The sequence below is a fragment of the Phyllopteryx taeniolatus genome, chromosome 10 (genome assembly GCF_024500385.1).
Source record: "Phyllopteryx taeniolatus isolate TA_2022b chromosome 10, UOR_Ptae_1.2, whole genome shotgun sequence".
In the NCBI taxonomy this organism is placed as follows: Eukaryota; Metazoa; Chordata; class Actinopteri; order Syngnathiformes; family Syngnathidae; genus Phyllopteryx; species Phyllopteryx taeniolatus.
Genome location: NC_084511.1, coordinates 28,798,939 through 28,819,499, shown reverse-complemented (window position 1 = coordinate 28,819,499; position 20,561 = coordinate 28,798,939). Strand labels below are relative to the sequence as shown.

Sequence of the window (20,561 nt, the reverse complement as noted above, 5' to 3'; positions counted from 1 at the left end):
CTCAGTTACGTAATGACTTTTTAAATGCTTTTTTATTCATTTGAAAAAGACGTCCAAGGTGTTTTTAGAATATTTCGGGGGGGGGGGGGTTCCCCCCCACAAGACGCAGGGAGCTTGAGGACTCTCAGGGTAGATGCATAAGATTGCAAAGTGCCGCTATGTGACATTGGCGCGGGATGACTGTGTTCCTTGCGGGAGATTGGCGAGGGAGGCATATGCCCACATGGGGCACGTCCGCTTCCTCGCGGGGCGAACGCGACAGCTGCTTCGTTCGTCACCTCGAGCCTCCAAAAAGTCACTGGGGATAAATGGCCCCTGCTGGAGAACTCTCAGTTTTAGGGGTCCCGAGCTCCCAGCCAAGCAAGATAAATGTTACTGTTTTGTAGGGCTGGGAAAAAAAATAATAAATCCCAAATCAAATAACTCTGCTAAGTCAATAAAGGTAAAAGTGAAGTTTAATATTGATTTATCAATTTAATTAGTCGTGTATTTATTTCACATTGTTTTTTTTTGTCTGTTAAACTATAGTTATTCTCTATAAAAAAAGGTATTTTGTAAATATTTTGGGGTGTCTGGAACGGATTAATTGGATTTACATTATTTCCTATGCAATGCGTTGCTTCAGTTTTCATACGATTGGTACGTTTTCACGATTCATGGAAACTGAGCTTTTTCTGTCCAAGATCGGATGGCATTCACTCAGCGTGTATACGGACGATGGAAGACGACGAGAACGTAGAATTGTTTTTGTCAATCGTGGTTTCAATTGCAAAATGTTTGTCGGTCCGTCGTTATGTTTGCAGGCTACGTCCGGATTCATGGGAAAATGTGTAAGGTGAAATCAATTCCTCAAAACAACAAACGATTTAAAAAAAAAAATAAAAATAAAAAATCACCGAGTGGCGTATTTGTGTTGGTTTGTTAGTTAGCAGGCCACTTCCTGGTTTACGGAAGATGCGGTAAGATGTCAAGACTCTGACCGTTTTTTCTTGTGGTGTGAGGTTAGCTGTTCCCTCGTGATTCAAGCGTCCAAAAAACCCCCCAACAAAACAAGTGAAATTCCCTATGAAGCGCTCTGTTTGTTATTATATGTTTGTCACGTGGTCTTCTCTATTAGCTAGGCAAAATCAGCAAATCGGAGAGCAAAAATACAAAACAAACATCAATAAATGTAATTTCTAAACCTCACCTAACTCTCAAAAAATAAAGCTGCTTTCTTTCAGTTTATAGGGCAGTGTTTGCCTGCTCAATCCATTAGCAGGCAACATATTTCACAGTGTGTTTGAGTTGTTGACTCGCAACAGATGTGCTGACACTCTGAGTCATTTGTCATCTCGCTTGCGCATGCATCTTCCGGACAACTTTGGTCTTTGCCGCAGCCGAGACCTGCGGTTTTTTTTTTTGGTCTCGGCTGCGAGGTGCGCGTAAAGTTCGTCCCTCGTGGCTGAACGTGTTGTAAAACAGAACACGCATTGCACCATTTGGACTGTAAGAGCTTGCATGTACTGTCGATGATGACGGGTGGAGGTCAACCTCACTCATTGCTGGCTTTTCTCTTCCAGAATGATGCATGAATGATGATGCATTTGGTATGTGGGACCACTTTATACCAACACTATTACATCGGAATTATAGAAACCATCAATACTACAGCAAAAAAAAAAAAAAAAACACATTAGAACAGAATGCAACTGTGCCACGTAAACAGCGGTGAGTTGAGTACTTAGTAACTTCTGATTTCTGTAACTAGGCCATGAACTAGCCCAAAAACATAAAATACCAATTCAACTATTGCCCAAATATATCACATTATATCAATATTTTTTTTTAACTACAATAACAAAAGGAAAGGTAAATATAGATTTCTGCCGTGTTTTTATCACTTGGATAACGAACTTTAAAAATGCGGAGACGCTGTGCGGTCATGTGACTGCCTGGCTCGGTTTGATTGGTCACTTGTAGTTACGTTGGATTGGTGGAACAGAGTCATGTGACAGGAAGTCTCTGATGAAATAAAAGAGATTGTACAAGCAATAATAACATAAAAATACAATTGGCGAGCGTGATGTGGCTCAAGTAACAGTAAAAGTTCTGTTTCTTCTTTTAAAAAAAAATAAAAATACTCCAGTAAAAGGAAAAAGTCATTGAATTCAAATCTACTCTGACAAATACAATTCATCCAAAAAGTTGCTTAAGTAAATGTAACGGCGATTTGCATGGACATCATCTGGAGCAGTTCAGAATCGATATTTATCTCGTATCAGGACAATCGAGCATTACTTATTCTGAATTCTATAGTGGCGGCCTGAGGCTGAAATCTGATTGGACAAAAAAAAAAAAAAAAAAGAAGCCCTGTTGGGAATAGATGAATGAAATTTAATGGAACAAATATGATAAGTTGGGTGTGAATGTAGGTCAGGTTTTCTGATTAGTATTTAGGTCAGCAGAGTTTCTGACCTCCCACCGCTGATTTTTCTTGCTTGTTCCGTGTGATCCGAGAGGGAGGTTTGAGTTGCCAAGGTCACCTTTGGTGGTCTGCTGATGGTTTGGAGGTGAGCTGCTGCTCGCGGGTGGCGTGACAGTTAACACGCGGCGACATTGGACACTGCGGGGACTCCAGTCAAGGTCCAGAGGAAAGCGAAATGCCACTCGGGGCTTTTGTGACATTTGCACCACGCCGAGCGAGTCTGAGACGGTTCAAGTGTCAAGTGAGAAGGGAAAGTGGCGGCCATGAATATGAATGACTCACGCTAACGTATACATGCGAGATTTACGCAGGCTGCTGATGAGCGCGTTGAGCTCCTGTTTACCTCGGCCCGACGCTGGCGGTCACGTTTTTACCCGTGTTTTTTACCCGTTTGTTGCCAGCCGAACCGCCAAAAAGGTGCGAACGGTTTAGAACCAATTGCTCGGGATCTGAGTTTTGATTGAGGTGCGTATGTAAACTGATCAATATTACTAAATATGGTTCCTTGATCTGGACATGGACAAGTTTTGGACATTACGCTCGACATTGTCAATGGAAATTTGGTGAGTGACTTGACTGGGGAAGAAGTGAATATCATTCTGAATATGATCTGGATTGGAATCTGGAATCTAGATACGTGTTCAGATTCCGGATCTGTACTTTTGTCGCGTAGCTCTGATATGACCCAAGGACCAGTGTGTTTACTTTTACGCCCGAAAAGTTAAAACGCTTACTCATGCCGATCATCCGATCTCGGAGGTTCGGGGGTTTGTGAAGGCATCTCGGCCTGCTTGTCCCCGCAGATGAAAGAGCGTTCAAACGCTTTCACGCAGTTAACTCGAAGCACGGCCTGACGGCCGCTTGGTCGACATACAAGCTTACTAAAGGGAGTTGATAGATTTTCATGCTCTTTTTGCCCGCTCGCCTGTCCCTCGAAAGAAAGAAAACATTTTTTTGGGCAGAGTCGGACAATTAGTATTAGCTGGTCATACAATGAACTGAAGGCATTTCTCCTCTGTACATGCAGTTAACATAATGGGCCATTTTCACTGCACAGGATTTCCGGTACAACAGAGGATTACTAACCTTGTGTTCAAATAAAGCGGTTTTCATAATCTGGTTTAACGGAGGCTTTTCTGTATGACCAGTCTGATTGTGGAAGTGATTATTCACCCTCACCATCTCAACTGGTAATGAGGGGGAGTAACCCCAACAGAAATCCTTTTCCTCTTGGAGTTTTGTGGAGGCTGTCCAAAAATCTGTGAGAGTTTCAGATGCGTTGCCGCGTGTCATGTGACTTCCCGCCGGTCAGATGAAAAGTGCTGATGGTGTGCGAGATGGGAAACGTTCAAATCCTTGCACGGGAAGCAGCAGAGACCGTCTGTCTGGTGCCGTCGCAGAAGTGGGATGACATGCCTCATTGAAGTCCTTACCGAACTAAAGGGGGCCTCAACGAGCACGAGGGTCCGCTCCATAACTCCGCATACATTCACTGTATAGAACCGCTACAGACCATAAACTTGTGTGATGTGGAACTCAACTAAAATTTGGGGGGAAAATACTCTGAACGTAGCATCGGCTTAAACCATGATCATCCATGCCGTGGGGGTCTTCGCTCGAATAGCGGAGACCCCAGTTTACATGACATTACAAGGCGCTACGGTAATAAAAGATACATTAGCAACCATTTTGGTTCAAACCGATCCCACATCCTACCTATGATTTTTTTTTTGCACACCTTCACTTCCCATTCGGATGTAAGAATGCAATCAGTTTGAGAACATTATGTTCACTTCGTAATCTTCATCTAATCTAAAGTCAATCAGCATTTCCAATTGGGTTTAATCCAACAGCCAATTGATCCCTCCTAACCGGTTCATTGTCTAATTGTTTAAATCCAGACAGTGAATAAGTGGGCCTCCCTTAGTTGCGGCTGCTGAAGGACTCTCATGGGGGCTGTCTCCCCCATCATCTGTCCCATTGTCCTAAACCCAAAACATCCACGAAGAGGACGCATAACGAGGCTCAGCCGTCCAGTCGGTTTCACTCATGCGTGTCCCCTAATTTGCTGATGGCTCTGGCGAGGATCACTTGTTGGGGATTTGAGAGGCGCTGCGAGCTCGCGGAGCGCTTGGCGGAGGCCCGGTCTGGGATCTTAGCGTGGAGGGCGGGTGACGGCGTTAGCGGCCGCCATCTGTTTCCAGGGCGCGGCGTACTGCGACGTCCCCATTGCAAGCGTTTCAGTACAACACTGCTTTTTTTTTTTCGGGTTGGTGTTGCTGGGTTTGATTCTACTCGCCTTGTCCGTTGTTTGCCTTTTTTCTTTGGTTTTTCAACTTTTTTTTCAACTCGAACACAAGTGCAGTCATGCCGAGTTGGTACCGGTATTCGCCATTCACCCATTACCATCATCGTGATTTTCAAGAAGGGACTCTCAGAACATTACACAATGCGATGCTACTGTTTGCTGCGATATTAGCGTAATCCCCCGCATATTTGCAGTTGACTTTTCACAAGCCTTTTTTTTTTTAACTTTTCCCACAGAGGAGGAGATTTGACGTCAAAGGATTGCCGCCAGCCGTAGCGACAACTTTAGCATAACCCCTCACACCCCGAAAATGGTACAGTTCGGTGTCAAGGAAATAAAAGAGACCGAGAGAGAGACGAGCCAAGTTTAGCCTGGGTTGTTAGTGGAAGTTACAGAGAGTCTTCACACTGTCTAATTGCGGCTTTGCTCGGTTTCTGATGTAGGATTACTGCACGTCATGTTTTGGGGGCAGCATGGTGACCTAGTGTTTAGCACGTCTGCCTCACAGTTCCGATGTTTGGGCTTCGCATTTCAAGTCCGTGTGTAGGTGGGCGGGGCGTCACCGTGGCAACAAGCTAGATGCTGATATTTTAAGGTCAAATGACTGAATGTTGTTCTCTCAAATTGCAAAACAAAATACATTAGACGTTTATTTGTTTGTCTTTTCACTTGTGCTCTTTTCCCATGAAAAATGTTGCTAAAGATCGACAGGACGCAGAGCGAGAGCGCCGTCAGTGTTTTGGCGACACTGGCGAGTTAGCATGAGCGACCGTATCGTTTTCTATTTGTCTTTGTTGGCCAAACAGCAAAGGAATGTTATAAGATCAGTGGGGTCTCATCACTCAACCTTTTTATGAGAGGAGCCCACAAAGGGGGCGAATCACTCTTCCTCACCGTCTCCGCTGTCACCCTAAGGAAAAGCCGGCGTGCCGTAAATCACCTTGGCAGCTACGCGCTTCCAAGCGGCTACTGTCATTTTATAGGCGTTTTTTTTTTTTTTTTTTTTTTTTTTTTTTTTTTTGCACCCTGTGCTATAACCACGAAGCCTCTGAAAATCACGGCGAGTGGGCTCAACGTGAAGACGAAAAGACAACCCGCGGTTATTAAGGAGAACCTTTGTCCAGTGGCTGAACCTCGCGGGTTCTTACAATGGTACTATTTTCAACAGTTCCATTATAGGAACGCAACACGATTTTTAACATTTTAACAAATTGGCAAGCGAGTTCCTAACTGCTCTTAAAGTGTGTGGTGTACTCGAGACCATCAACACAGCACAGGACGTGGAACAATGTCAGTTGTAGTACCAAGATGGGCCTGTGAGGGGCAGCACGGTGCCACCGGGCATCCAGACGGCCAGAGAATGTTCAAAGAAGAAGGAAGCAGTCGAATAGTAGTAGCAATAATTAAAACATCCATTCGTCTATCCATTTTCTGTCGCGCTTCTGGCGGGGTACACCCTGAACCGGTCGCCAGCCAATCGCAGGGCACATGGAAACAAACAACCATTCACACTCACATTCGCACCTACGGGCAATTTAGAGTCTTCAATCTAACTAGCATGCATGTTTTTGGGGTGTGGCAGGAAAGCGGAGTGCCCGGAGAAAAGCCACGCAGTCACGGGGAGAACATGCAAACTCCACACAGGCGGGGCCGGGGATTGAACCCGCAACCTCAGAACTGTGAGGTGCACGTGCTGACCAGTTGGTCACCGTGCCGCCGAATTAAAACATACAATATATAATCATTTCAGGATACAGAAAAAGTCTGGAAATCTTATATTTTGGAGTTTAAAAAAAAAAAAAGGTTTATACTTGAACAAGTGAACTTGTTTACAAACGGCGCTAATGAGGACAAGTTGGATGGATGGATGGATGGATGGATGGATGTGTAAAACGACCAGTATTTGCAATAGAGAGCAATGTACTCAAATGTGATCAGTGTCATTATACATTTTGAGGAAAGTCACTTGTTTCTTCCTTTGTGCACGTTTTATGATGTCAAACAACATTTAGGCACAAGGTCGTGTGTTTGCCGTCCCGCTTAGTCTGTGCAAATCTAAGCTCCAGCAAAAGAGAGAGAGAGAGAGAGAGAGAGAGCAGGATTATAATTTTTCCCTGATGCCCTTTTGTTTGAAGAAAAAAACGTTGTTGAGTGACAGCTGAGCTCCTCGACCGGACTCAGCCAGAGTTCAACGGGGATGCCTGGCTAATGAGCCCCACCGCAGGGATTATAATCAGACGGGGAATATTAGCGCTCCGGTGTGTCACTCAAGACGAGGGCAAACCTCGCGCTCTGGTCGTTTCGGAGCGAGCTTTCCCAGCTTCCGACTGGCCGCTTCTTACCGCGCCGAGTCGTCTCATCGAGGCCTACCGAGTTCCCGCATGCAACGGATTCGATAAGCACTGCAAACAAATACGGCGCAGCTCAGCCTCTTGCTAGCGGGTACGTGGCTAGCAATATGCTTTTGGCAGGAATGTCAAACTCATTTGAAAACGGCATTTCAAAATGTAACGTACTGTACATGTTTTCAGAAGCTGTTGTTCTTAAGTTCAATAAAAGAGGGCTGTGACTTTGCAACAACAATAGGTTGAGTTGAGAACCACTGAGCTGGAGTGGGTGAAGATCCAAACCCTAGAGACACTTTCAAGCGATGGCCAGAGTCCAACGTTAGCTTCTGATATGCTTCTCTTGCTCGACAAAGTTATTGACGCAGTTACGATCTCTGCTTTTAGTCAGCTTTTACAAGGGTTTTTTTTTTTTTTTTTTTTTTTTTTTTTGAATCGACCTTTTAAAACACAGAGGGCGCTACAAAACCTAGAAATGTTCTCCTGTCAGCTTTTTGCCTGTAAAACGTGGCCCGTCTTTAACCTCCTAACAATCATTCAGAGTAAATGTGTAGGCGTCGGCCGAGACTGATTTTTTTTTTTTTTTTTTTTTTCTTGAAATTAATCGCCATCACGTTTGACCCGCGCCAACCTCGCCAGCGTTCACCCCCTCCGTCGCCCGCCCGGCCCCCCTCCCCGCCCAGCTCGGAGCTGTTTAAAGAGCCAAACAGAGCAAGAGATGAGAGATTGAAAGAAAAACATTTGAAAAAGTGCGCACACTCTCCAGGGCCGGGTGACATATGGAAGCCATCACAGGCCTGTCTGCGTGGACTCCCATCTGTGTCGCCGCCAGTCCCCACACAGGATGGCAATAATCCACGATCCGTGGATTTGTCACAAGAGGAATCTCAATCCGCTGAGATTTCTTGTATGGTGGGCGTATGGGACGGGATTGCTCGCTGCCCGCTTAGGTGCAGAGCAGAAAACAGGTGCCCGACAGCTCAGTGGGCTTCAGCTGGCTTTAGCCAGGCTCAGTTTCTCACGTTTTTTTTTTTTTTTTTTGTCTGCGACTGAAACGTCCTCACGTCGGCGTGTAACTGAGCGTAAACGGGACGGCTGTGAAATTTAAGAAGATTGTAGAAAATGTGCATTTTCCTTTTCTCACAGATCCATTTTTTGCGTGAATGAAGTTGAGCAACTTCGCCTTGAATTGACAGCTTCAAAATCAACAATTAGCGTCAGTGCCAACATTAGGTCGACAGAAAAAAGTTCTGTAAATAATAACGGTATCCATTCTATTTTTAAAAAAATTCGCTATGAATTGTTTTCGGGGAGGAATCCTTGTATCGCCAAAATCAGGAAATCAAAACCGAACACCGCGTCGTTCAAGTTGGTATTATGTGCTATCTTATATTTCTACCATATACCATTGCGCAAAAAATAATTTTCCCAAGCTACGAGTGATGCAATGAATAAAACAATAAGCAGAATAAGTAGTGGAATAGGCTGCTCACCAATTCGTCCTGCGCTGAAACGTTACAGCGATCCATTTTTAACAAAACAGACCTACTCAAGTGTATATAACCTATTTACATGTTATTTTCTACCCAAAAAAAAAAAAAAAAAAAAACGCTCAGAATTTCAATCTTGAGGCAACATAATGCTGTATGGCTCCCGCAGAGTGAGGAAAGAGGCGGAGTTTTACAACAGTTCACAGATTTGTTCTCAAACTATTTTCAACACTTTAACGTGACGTGGGGACAGACCAGGATTATTATTATTAATAATTCTATTTGTTTTGGGGGCATACTTTGCCTTGTTTAGCTTTATTATTAGATATGTATATTTACTATTAGTTGACTTTAAAGTCAGTTAGCGTTAACTCGTGGCTTGCCGTGGCTTTAACAAAGTTTATACGAAAGGCATTACCGGCGAAAGTGAAGTGCGCGTCTTCCCGGGCGATCTCATCTGAATTTATATGTTTGTGTTGTTAAATTAGCGTAAAGGAATGGGTTAAAAGTGTTGTTTTAGGCATGCGAGCAGTGCAGCGAGGTGTGATGCATGAGTCTCCTGACCCACATTTGTCGGTTCACGCTTCATTTTTCACTCGACTGCGGATCTGTTCAGGAGGTTCATCTCCTGTTCTTTTTGTCCTTTGTCTAAAGAGTGAAATGATGAAATAGATCCCCTTTAATCAGACAAAAGAGGAAAAAGTTTGTGTGCCTGACACGGGCCTATTTTTTGCTAACTGGCGCATGTTTGTCTGTGAAAGATCTAGTGAAACCATTTTTTAATCGCCCAGTTTCAGATATCGAGAGGTTAGCCTTTGTTTTATACGCACACACAAACTAGTCAAGCGCGCAGATGCGTTGACGTTGCGGTTTAGGGGAACCGAGGGGTCTTCTCCAAATGAGCTTCGCGCCTTTAATTTGGATGAACAAATGATGTTGAGTGGCAGTGTGGTCCCCGAGTCCACACGCCCCCCCCCCCCCCCCCTTCCGCTCAGCGGGGGTGCTTCAGGACCCTTCAACGAGTGACACCAACAACACCCGCTTTGTATTAGGCCGGATTGACACTGCAGACCCAAGTGCCCAATTCCATTTCAACAGCTATAAAAAAAAAAAATGTCTGGACTATTTTCATGTCCAGTGGCGCCTTGAGATGCGAGCGAACCAACGTACGTATGCGAGCTATCGTTGGGCCCACACTCAACTCACAACAAGCAGCAGTTTGGCAGAGTCGCAGGTCATTCTTAAAGAGGCTTTACGCTGCTCATTGCCCCTCCCACTCAAACGTCACATCGAACAAAGATAGTTATGCATTCACACAGCCAACATAGCTTTGCTTTTAGAGTCCGATTAGCTCAGTGCTAACAAATGATGCAAAACGCCATAGATGGGCTAACGTATAGCATCTGTCTGGCAGTGTTATAACACTTTAAGCAAGAGGTATTTGAACACAAATGGTGCATCAGCACATGTAGACAGACGATACTCACTGGTGTATACTCTTTATCCTCTGGGAAAAAACAGCTAATAATACTGCAGGTTGCTGAGTCACTTATAGTAGTTGTGAAACTCTTCTTCGTTTAGGTCTGCAGGACAGTATGCAGTGGCCAAATTGCGCATACCAGAAGGAGCGGCAATGAATTAATCAGAATGCGCAAGTCTTTAATTCCGGTATCTTCAAATGGCGGACCTCGGCCCGGGTCCGGACTGAGTCTAGGTCTCGTGCGGACCCACGGTCAATTGCTTCATCTCCGTTCCGCTCGCTGCAGTCAAGCGCTTATCATCGTCAGGAAGTCCTTCTGCAGGAGATATGCCTCCTTTTATTTTGTTTTGATCATTTTGTTTGTTTGTGTTGAAACTGTTTCATTTCCACACAGCAACGGCGCTTCCTGGCGGGACCGGGCGAAACGTGGCGGCGTCGCGTGCAGCTGGAGGGTGACGCAGCATGCGGCGCGATGCAGTAATGGAGTCATCCATCAGCAGGCCCCAATGAAGAGATTTTGACAAGCCAGCTGAGGCCCTGGCGACCAGACACCCGCTTGCTGTTTTGTTCTCAAGTCCACGAGTAAGAACATTAGATTTACTGGGTCCACCTGCAAGGACACATAAAAGCTCCATGCTGTCATCACCTCATATACAGTGGATATAGAATGTCTGCACACCCCTGTTCAAATCGGAGCTTTTTGTAAAATTAAAACCCAAAAAAAAATGAGTCTAAGATAAATAATTTTAAACCTTTTTCCAAACATTAATAAAATCTTTCCAAGAGGGGAAGTGAAGATCATTTTTTTTTACCTTTAGTTAGCTAGCAAAAACTCACTAAGATTAAAAATCTCTTTTACAAGAGTGTCCTGGTCAGGACAGGAAACAAGCATAAAACGGCTTGGACAGGGCAAGCTAAAAACATTTGGACAATCACATAAGAAGGTTTTCCTTAGTATCATCCAAACACTTTCAAACCAAATGAAGTGAAGAGTCAACAGCCTGATGTTTCGGCCTCCGAGCTGCTTAAAAGTCCTTTAAAAGTGTTCAATGAGACCAGATCCTTCAGTTTTAGCTGCTGCTGAAGATAATTCCATGAGGAAGAACCTGCATATTTAAAATTATGTTTCCCCCAGCTCAATGCGAATCACAACTAATGCGAGATCGTCAGGTGTGCTATGGGAAATTGGATAATTATCCAATTTCACTTTTTCAACACACAATTGGTCCAACAAATATTATTTAATAACTATAAATAATAATAATATCTTTGTTTAGCTATCGCTGGACGTTAGCACGCCGCCGTACGCCAAATGCGGAAGTGTTACGTATATGGAGCCCATTAAACGCTCTTCCACTAGCTGGCAGATGGTACGATGAACCTTTGCAGCCACCTGTTGCCGGTCATACAACAGACTACGTCATCACGGCGTCCTGCGAGCAGCTTTGTGCGCAACTACATTCAAAACCAGGAACCCAGATTTCAGGATGCGTAATTCAATTGAGACGAGATCATAACTATTTCAGTATGTGCAAGATGTTTCTAATTTTAAATATGTGCCTTGTAGTGATGTGCGATGCGATACTCAAATATCGATACCTCGGATACCAAATTGCTATGCTCTTCAATGGATTCACAAATCAAATTATTGATACTTTGAATACTTCGGGAATTAAACGGAACACGGTGGAAAGTAGATAAACTATGGAGATCTTGTCTAAATGATACGTGGTTGTACTTGGTAGTACTTTTCCTTCCGCTCGGGTAAGTGCGGAATGCGTAAACCTTGGGGGCGGTATGGCTCAGGTAGTCGTCGCCCAACACAAAGGTTGCGGGTTCGATCCTCAAGCCCCTGTGACCATGTCCAAGTGCCCGTGAGCAAGATACTGAAGCCCTAGTTGCTCCCGAGGCTGCGCCATCGGTAGGTGAGTGAGGAGACAGCAGTGTTAAGGCGGTAACGCGGATACCAGCTTGAATTTTACTCTGTATCAGATCAGAAAGGAACTCCGTAGTATCGAACGTCACTTAATAAAGGTTGGGGAACAATGAATAGAGAGAATTCATTTTACACACTGTTTGTTTTGCTGATTCAAATGTCTTCTTCTGCTTTTTCTTTTTTTTTTTTTTTTTTTAATGGCGCATGGTCGTTTTCCAAGAAGTCACAGAGGCTTCGACAAGGCAATTATGTGCAATTTCAGCTCTCCAGCCCATCTTCCCTCAATCACCATGGCGATATTTAAAATGTGTTTCCCACTTCCTGTCTCTCTGCCGTGCAACGCTAATATGTTCTCTTCTGTGATAACCGCCCTGTGTTCTCTGGCGCTTTAACCGATTTCTGTTCAAACACGTCCTTCCCAGAATCCCTTTTCACCCACTTAATTGATGTTTTGCTTGACTTCATTGTCCAATTGGAATAGCTGCAGCGAGCAGATGGCTTCGATTATTATCTGCTTGAATCCCTCGAATCCTTTCGAGTGTTTCTCATCCTGTGACTTGCGGTTGTATTTATTTATCATGCGGGTCTTGCTGTAAAAAGCCCGGTGAAGCCCTCCGATGTGTTGCTTCCATCTCTGAGCGGTGATTCCTATTCAGACGAGCGTATCTGCTCCATCTGCAGCGCCAACAGTCATCTTCCTGCATTCCACTGCTTTTGTTTGCAGCCGTGGCGGGGGGACATTTGCGTGTCTTCCGTTAGCTTGACATCCTTGGAAAGTCAGTCGCTGCACACGCCTAACACCTGCCATTTAAAAAAAGAATTCTCTGTGTTGATGTCGGATGTGCCGCCCGGAAACGATGCGGGCGGCTGAAGGCTGCGGAGCGCGCGTCGAGGAAACGGCCGACAATCTGAGCGGCCATCGGGGCGGCCAAGAATGTGGCCATTGTTTTTCTTTTTCGACTGTCCCTTTGCTCATACTGAGCACCTGGAGACTTAATATCTGGAAAGACCCTTTGTGTCGAGTGGGTTGTTATTTGGAAGTTGTTTCGTCAAACAAGTTCAATTGTAACAAGCAATACTGTGTTCTCGCATATTTGCGGTTTGGCATTCGCAAATTCTCCTATTCACGGATTTTGTCGGGGAATTTATTCTACTTGTTGTTTTTGAGTGCTGGCCATTAGCCATGTTGAAGAAAAGAAATTGCTTTGGCGCCGTCTGATGGCATCTCGGTGCTAAGCAACTATGTTGAACTGAGATGAGGAGCTTCATTTAGTCCGGTCATAACCTTGTCTAATAGAAGAAAGTGCTTTGCTGCCAACTTGTGGGCTCTATAGGCAATTATCGTGCTACCTTGACTTAAGAGTGACCCGTCTCACGATCTTTTGGAGATACAAGCATGTGGTGGGATATTTGAACAGAAATGGTGCAACAACACATGTAGACAGACAACATAATACTCACAGGCATCTTCTGTGAAAATTGACTCTTATTACTACATCTTAATGAGTCACTTACTGCGATTGGCTGGCGTCCAGTTCAGGGTGTACTCCGCCTGTCGCCCGCTGACATGGCCATGCATCTAATTATCTGAATGTGTGAAGCCGCAACAGCTTTGGGAATGTCCGAAAGATGCAGGCAAATCGATGCCGGCTCTCCTATTATGGCCGTGATTTGCCGATTTGGCAGAAAGGCAAAGTAAGTAAATATTCAACTCACAGAAATGTAGTTCAGTACAAGGTCATCAACAGTTCCATAATCATGGCTAATAGTGTAATCATTTAGCTTGGAAACAAAGTGGAATATTAAATATGTTAGTGTTATTGATCTATACGACAAATGCTATCAGCATGTGTCAAAGCGTGTGCCTCAGCAACTCTTTAAAGAGCAAAGTTTTGAAACTGTACAGTTCCACAGACACCTGATACAGTGCATCTGGAAGCACTTAGGACTTTTTTTTTAACATTTCGGAAGCCATATATTTACAGAATTCAAGTAAAATGCAAACTTGCAGGTTCGTGGAAAACAGGTCGCTTCGATGTAGTTAATGAAACATCTGGTCGCACAATTTCAGTTCTACCAACCTCAATTTTATGCAAACTCGCTTGATTTTCTAACTCAAACCTTTGTGACCAAAAACGTCTGGCAATTTCCCACAAATTCTCATTCAAAACCAAAGTTCCCATGAAGAGTCTGAACAATGTTCTCCGTGAGTAAATCTGCAGAATGTTTAAAAAAAAAAAAAAAAAAAACAATGGCTTGAGGCTTTTTGAATGCAGCTAGAAATTGTTTTGGCATGCCTTAAAATGAGAAATGCATATGGATAACCTCTGCAACGTTTCTCTATGCAGCCAACAAATCAGTCATGTTCAATTATGAGGACATTTACATGCCGGTCGGTCCAGCATCATTTCAACGTATCGGGAGACAAGCTGTTTCTTTCTTTCTTTCTTTCTTTCTTTTCTGCATTACTTATAATATGATGCTTGGCTTGTCAACACTTGGCAGATGTGGGCCGCTTAAATCATTTTAAATAGTAGATAAGGGTGCACTGAAAGGTGTATCTAAAAGATAATGTCCACAAAAAATAGCAATAGTCCAAAGGAAGTGTCGCTAGCAGGCCGGCTGGATGACACCACGAGACTTCGGAAGAGTCTCAAGCTTTGCTTGCTCCGCTTTCTCCGAAAGGACGTCTTAAAATAGGAACCTCAAGCTCTTGCGGTGTATGAGCAAAATTTGCCATCAATGTTATTATGCCACCGTTTGAAGTGACATGACGTAGCATTTAAATGTCGTCTTTGCGACTGTGACTTTTTTTTTAAAGCGCATGTAATTTTGTTTTTTCTTTAGATCAAGGATTTTGCTGTTAATTTAGAAAAGTGTCAGTTTACATGAGCACCTTGCAAAATTGGGAATGTTTTTGGAAAGTTTGACTAACAACATATATATATATATATATATATATATATATATATATATACTAATAATAATATACATGCCGGGTTCGGCATACAGGTTAACAGGTGGGCTAACTTATCTGGTGAAACTGTGGTTGCAAACTCTTTTTTCATGTCATTTTGATTGCGGTGTGTGACTGTATTACTCACTTTTATGTGAAATGAGGTCGTGTTTGGTTGAACGCAAAATTATGAATCTGTAATATGAATGGCAAGAGGCTCATTGGATCCTGTGCCATCTAGTGGAGGAGCATTTAAATGATCTGCCTGTCACCATATGTCGCTGGCATAGACGGACAGATAAACACAGATAAATTTTTTGTAGTCAATATTTTTTTAATTTCGAATAAAAAATGTTGAGACACGATCATCATTATTTCAGTATCCATATTTTTGGTGACGTTTTTGTTTGGTAATTTGTCTAATGTAAAATATGTGCCTTGGCTCAAAGAAATTTGGCTCTTGTGGTACGCAAAAAAATCACTTAAAATGTTCCAACTGTGCATAATGTTACAGTGGCTTAAATGTTTTTTTTTAATCCAAGTACATTTTAGGTGTATTTAACTTTTAAGTACTATACTGTTGCATTTAATATTTTAGAATTTTTTTTTTTAAATTGTATTTAGATTTTAGCAATTTTAATTTAACTTGTGTGCAATACATTTTAAGGAAAACATTATTTAGGTGCAGGTTTTTTTCTCTCTCTCTCTCTCCTTTTTCCATGTGCAGTATTAATGTCCAAACCGTGCATACAGTAATGTTACAGTGGCTTACAATAATAATAAATATACTAAAAGCCATTTAGGCCTAGGACGTTACTTGTCGGTGGTACTTGGAAAGCTCAGTATTTTTCTTAAAGTGGTAGTTGGTGTAAAAAGATTGAGAACCACTCATTACTTTGACCAGAATGAAAACTGTGCCTGAACTTTGCTGTTGTAATGGCCCGAGTTGACTGGTCGCCTGTGACATACGCTGCTCCTTTTGTCATGAGGTGAGCGGTTTACAAGTGTCGGAGGGAAAGAGGAATTTGCCTCTGCGAGTCGGAGGTGACTACCTTTTTTACCCTCCCCCCTCAGAGCTGTAGTACCGGCTTGTTTTGAAAGGGCAAGAGGTCAAGTTAGGCACTAATCCCCCCCTCTCAAACTCCTTATGGACTCCTGAATGTTCGCAAAACACTTAAATTGAACCAAAACTAGTCCTTGCATCAACGCCAACTGAGGAGTCCTCATTTGAGATCTTTTCACTTCTTGACGGCGTCTATTCAAGCAAACACTCACAAGTAGCGACTTTTTGTCCGAGCTCGGCGCAGTTCAAGGAGGACTTGAACCGTGGCTGAAGAGGCCCGAGTCCACTTGTTTTGATAGCAAACGGAGGTTCCACTCGAGGAAAGTTGAACGGATGGCTTTCCAAGATGGATGTATAAATCTTGCGTGTAGACCGAGCGATAGTCAGGCTGCCGATGCAAGGAAGTGCGCCAAAGAGTTGAGAAAATTGCGTCGCAACATTCGCTAATAATTTGGCAGTTTGCCAGGTAGTGAACAATTTTTCGAAACGAGGCCAAATGTTTGCGTCAAGCTGTCTATTGCCACTCCCGGTTGAAGTGTACTGGAAAACTAAAGAATAAAACAAAGAGAACGACACTTTATGTATTTAACCAAACGCCAAATAACTTTGTCTGACAAGTCCGCTAGCTTAATGCTAACACACAATGCGAAACTAGCATTGATGTTGCGTTATCACCCAGACAATAAAACTATTCTCACATCCGTTCTCATCCTCTGCGAAAAACAACTATTACTCCAGGTCACTTAGTTATGAAATTATTGATCATGTGTATGCGTATGCGGGTGTTATGCTGCCCCCGGTGGCCAAGGCGCGCACACCATGAAATCGTGGTGCGCAAAGCATTTATTCTTTAAGTTGCTCTCAATTATGTTATTGCTGAATGTTTTTAGGCAGTGCACTACTGTAGACTGCTTTTTTTTTTTTTTTTTTTTTTGGCGTTATAATGGTGGGTTTAACGGATCAATGGCATTTCCGTTCATGTCAATATGGAAAGATGATTTGAGATACGTGTGGTCATGAAATAAAAAAAAAAAAACTCTTACGTCAAGGCAGCACTGTAATATATTATTGTTATTATATGACGTGGATGACGCAGCCAGGAACCGATTGTGCCGGGCGTCTATTAGAGAGATGGAAACTACTTGAGAAAATATGGTATTCAATCATGTATGACTTTATCGATTATCTATGATGACAAATTAACAGAACATGTTACAATTAAAACCGTAATTTTTTTTTATATAAAGGCAGAAATTTCTACTGCTTCTATAAGCAGAATAGCTGATGATTGATCTTGCAGACATCAGATGCTTCTGTGGATTTTTTTTGAATGATTTTTTTTTTTTTTCCTCACGTCATCTGGCTTCACCCCGAAATTATTTCTCATTTACAAAGTTGAGAAATGCTCGAATTCCTTGGACTAATCAAGTCGTCGTATCTTTTGCAGGTCCCAGGAGTGTGTAAGCGTGCGTGTGTTTTAAGTGCAACCGCTGTAAAGGTCAGTGGACACAACGCATTCCGACACACACACACACACACACACACACACACGTTCCCACATTCTAACGGAGAAAATTCCTCGGCGCTATTAATTATACCAGTTATAGATATCGCCATACAAATAAGCTGAGACAATGTCAGATTCACTAACGCACACTCACACAAAGTGGATATCCGCCAATGAGGAAGCCTTGTTAATCGATCGGAAACAACACAGCGCGAGCGCAGCGCCGTGTGTCCCGGGGTCCCTGAAGGCAACGCGCCTTTCCTGTTTACCGAGGTCCTTATTTGGGTGTTTTCTTTAGTCAACAACTTCCCGAGAATGAAATGACCTGGATGAATGAGAAATTCTCATTGAGAATATTCACAGGCAATCAAATGCCATCGGCCTGGAAATGTCAATGTACAAGACGTAATCCGCTTGGAACTGAAGAACCACGCGGTCCAATGCTAATGCTAACGTGGTATAAAACCAGCAGGTGAACGCAAATTGCAGTTCCTTGCGTCCTACTCGTGTCAGAAGCGGGATGGTTGGGAGACCCTTGCGACTGGGGACCAGTGTGTGGCGCAGTGTACAGGTTTTGCGACCCTGGTTCAAATCCAGGTTGTTACTCATCGAGAGTTCTGTGACAATTGCCGTCAGAAGTGGGATGGTTAGCCAGGAGGTGGTTTGAGACCCGCCCGCTATGAAGGACTGGCGACCGCTGTGTGATAGACTCCGAAGACTCCTCTCTGGGACAGCGAACAGGTTCTTCAACCCAAGAGACTCTAATCCAAAATCTGGAAGTATCAGAATTGTGACGGCGAGATTCAGATGAATTCAGATGAATTTGTTTCTGTGGTTTAAACAAGACTTTTCACTCACTGTTTCACATATTTCAACATATTTTGTGAATTTCTTCAAGCGGACTATCCCACAGCCCCAAGAGCTGATTCAGTTATTGGAGGCAGACATTGAGGGCTTGCAGACTCGGACTGGTTTGCTCCCCGGAGGCGTGCGCGCCGTTTTTTTTACAGTCAAATGTGATACGGGCGCATTAATCCTGCCGATTGGAGCTCGGCCCAGGAAGCAATTTGTGTCGGAGTGTGTGAACGCATGCTGATGCACGATGCGCACACATCTGTTTTAGTGTGCATGGGGCCGTACAACAGTGGCGAGGTCGAATTATGGGAACCCCCGCCGTCAATAGATTTGAGATGTGTTTTATATTTAATACGGAGTAGTAATTCTCTGTAGCGGCGTGCCCTTTGGTCCCAGGTTTCCGCGGAGACAACGTTGCGTCTGGAAGCTTTTTGGTTTTATGAACGTGTCTCCTAATTCTGATCGTTCATTGGGTGTAATTTCCTTAGTGTGACTGTCCGTCCCTGTCCTTGATCCGCTGTGTGAGGCAGTGAGCCATGTGCCCCAGGTTGCCATGGAGACAGCACAGGTAAAGTGATGGTGTATGCAAGCATTTTCATTTAACTTGTTTCCTAATCCTTATCATGTTTTTTGGTGTAACTTCCACCTGCCACACCTCCCTATCCTTTCTTTGCCTCGTGTGGCGACGGCAAATCGTTGGCCCCAAGTTGCCATGGAGACAGCGTAAGAGTGTAAAGCTTCCAACGTGAAGCGTAGATGTCTGCATTGTGTGTTGGCAAGACAGGGCCTCGACAACCACCGACCGCAGTTAAGTGAGGTTGAAGTCTGGCGTCCATCTCCAACCGACAGCTCCCGACCTTCCGGTAATCTCGGTCTTGGTCGCTTATCTGCGCCGCCGTCGTCCCGCACGCGCGTGTGAACTGCCGCCAGCATCGAAGCAAATCAGCGCCGGCCCTCGTTCGTTCGTCCTCGGCAATCACACTCGAGACTGCGTCATCAGCTATCACGTTGGCCGCATTCCCGCTTTCAAGTCCGTTTTGTATCTTCTCCCCCCAGCCTAACATCACGCTGGACCTCATTTGTCCCACCCTGTTGGAATGACAGAGAGGAAATGCCAGGACCTCGTTTCGTTCGGGCTCAAGCTACTCGATTAAGTCCGAAAACCGGCGACTTATGTCTTGACTCCAGTCAAGTGGTGTGACTCGAGTCCCCCGCGTCTGTCAGTTCTATCACAACATTCAACTGCATTCACAGCGACAATATTTCACGTGTTGTCGCACAAAGTACACGAAACGCATGAACGCTACGAGCTACTAAACTCGGTCGATGGTCGTCAGTTTCTCGCAAGCTGACGGCGATGTTTGCGGTCACTGTTGACTCAGCCGTGCGCTATCTAGGAAAGCCTTGTTATCAGGGCCCATCTGCTATTAATTAACCCTTAGTGCACGTTTATGAACTTTTGCCCCCTTATGGGGGCTCAGGTTGGCTCTCAACTTGAGCACTCGTAGTTGAAAAGAAAATATCTAATTGTCTTCTCTGCCTCCTTTTTCATCTTCGAGTGTCCACGCTGGCTCCTCGGTGCCTTGCCTTCCCCTCTGACTGAGCTCTGACTCATGCGCTCTTCTACCCCGTTACCACGGCTACCGTTTATTAATATTGATCTTTAACTTTGTGCCTCATCACCCAGTTGCACAGTGACACTGCCTCTCTTTCGCGCGCGCACACACACACACACACACACAGCTCAGAGTCCAGCTGATTGGCTTGTTGTTGAAGCACGTTTGTAGCGGCTGTTGGAGGTTGAATGACTTTGACAACAGCGCACCCTTGTGGTCGTTAAAAGTTTCACACACAATTCAGATAACGGCATCAGCACCAAATAATACATTATTAATACGACATAACTTATATTACTGTAATAAAAGAATTCTAATAATTGTGATATATCATAGGTACTAATTAATAATAATGCAGGTTTTTATTGTAATGAATATTATAATGAGAATAATAATAGTAATATTCGTAGTAATAAGAAGAACAGGTATATATTTTGTCTTTGATTAAATTTATTACTATAAAAAAGCAATGCTAAAATAACGTGAATAATAATAATAATAACGTTTTTATTATTAATGATTAATTGTGTATAATAAT

The 20,561-nt window shown here is 43.7% G+C and overlaps 1 protein-coding gene across 1 annotated transcript in view; it reads left to right on the top strand.

Moving 5' to 3' along the window:
• Positions 1-20,561, top strand: part of xpnpep2 (X-prolyl aminopeptidase (aminopeptidase P) 2, membrane-bound) — a 70,008-nt gene that overhangs the window by 34,216 nt on the left and 15,231 nt on the right. Inside the window, exons 3-4 of the mRNA XM_061788326.1 lie at positions 10,485-10,672; positions 17,493-17,543. The gene's annotated coding sequence lies outside the window, so the exon portion shown is untranslated. The remainder of the gene's footprint in view (positions 1-10,484; positions 10,673-17,492; positions 17,544-20,561) is intronic.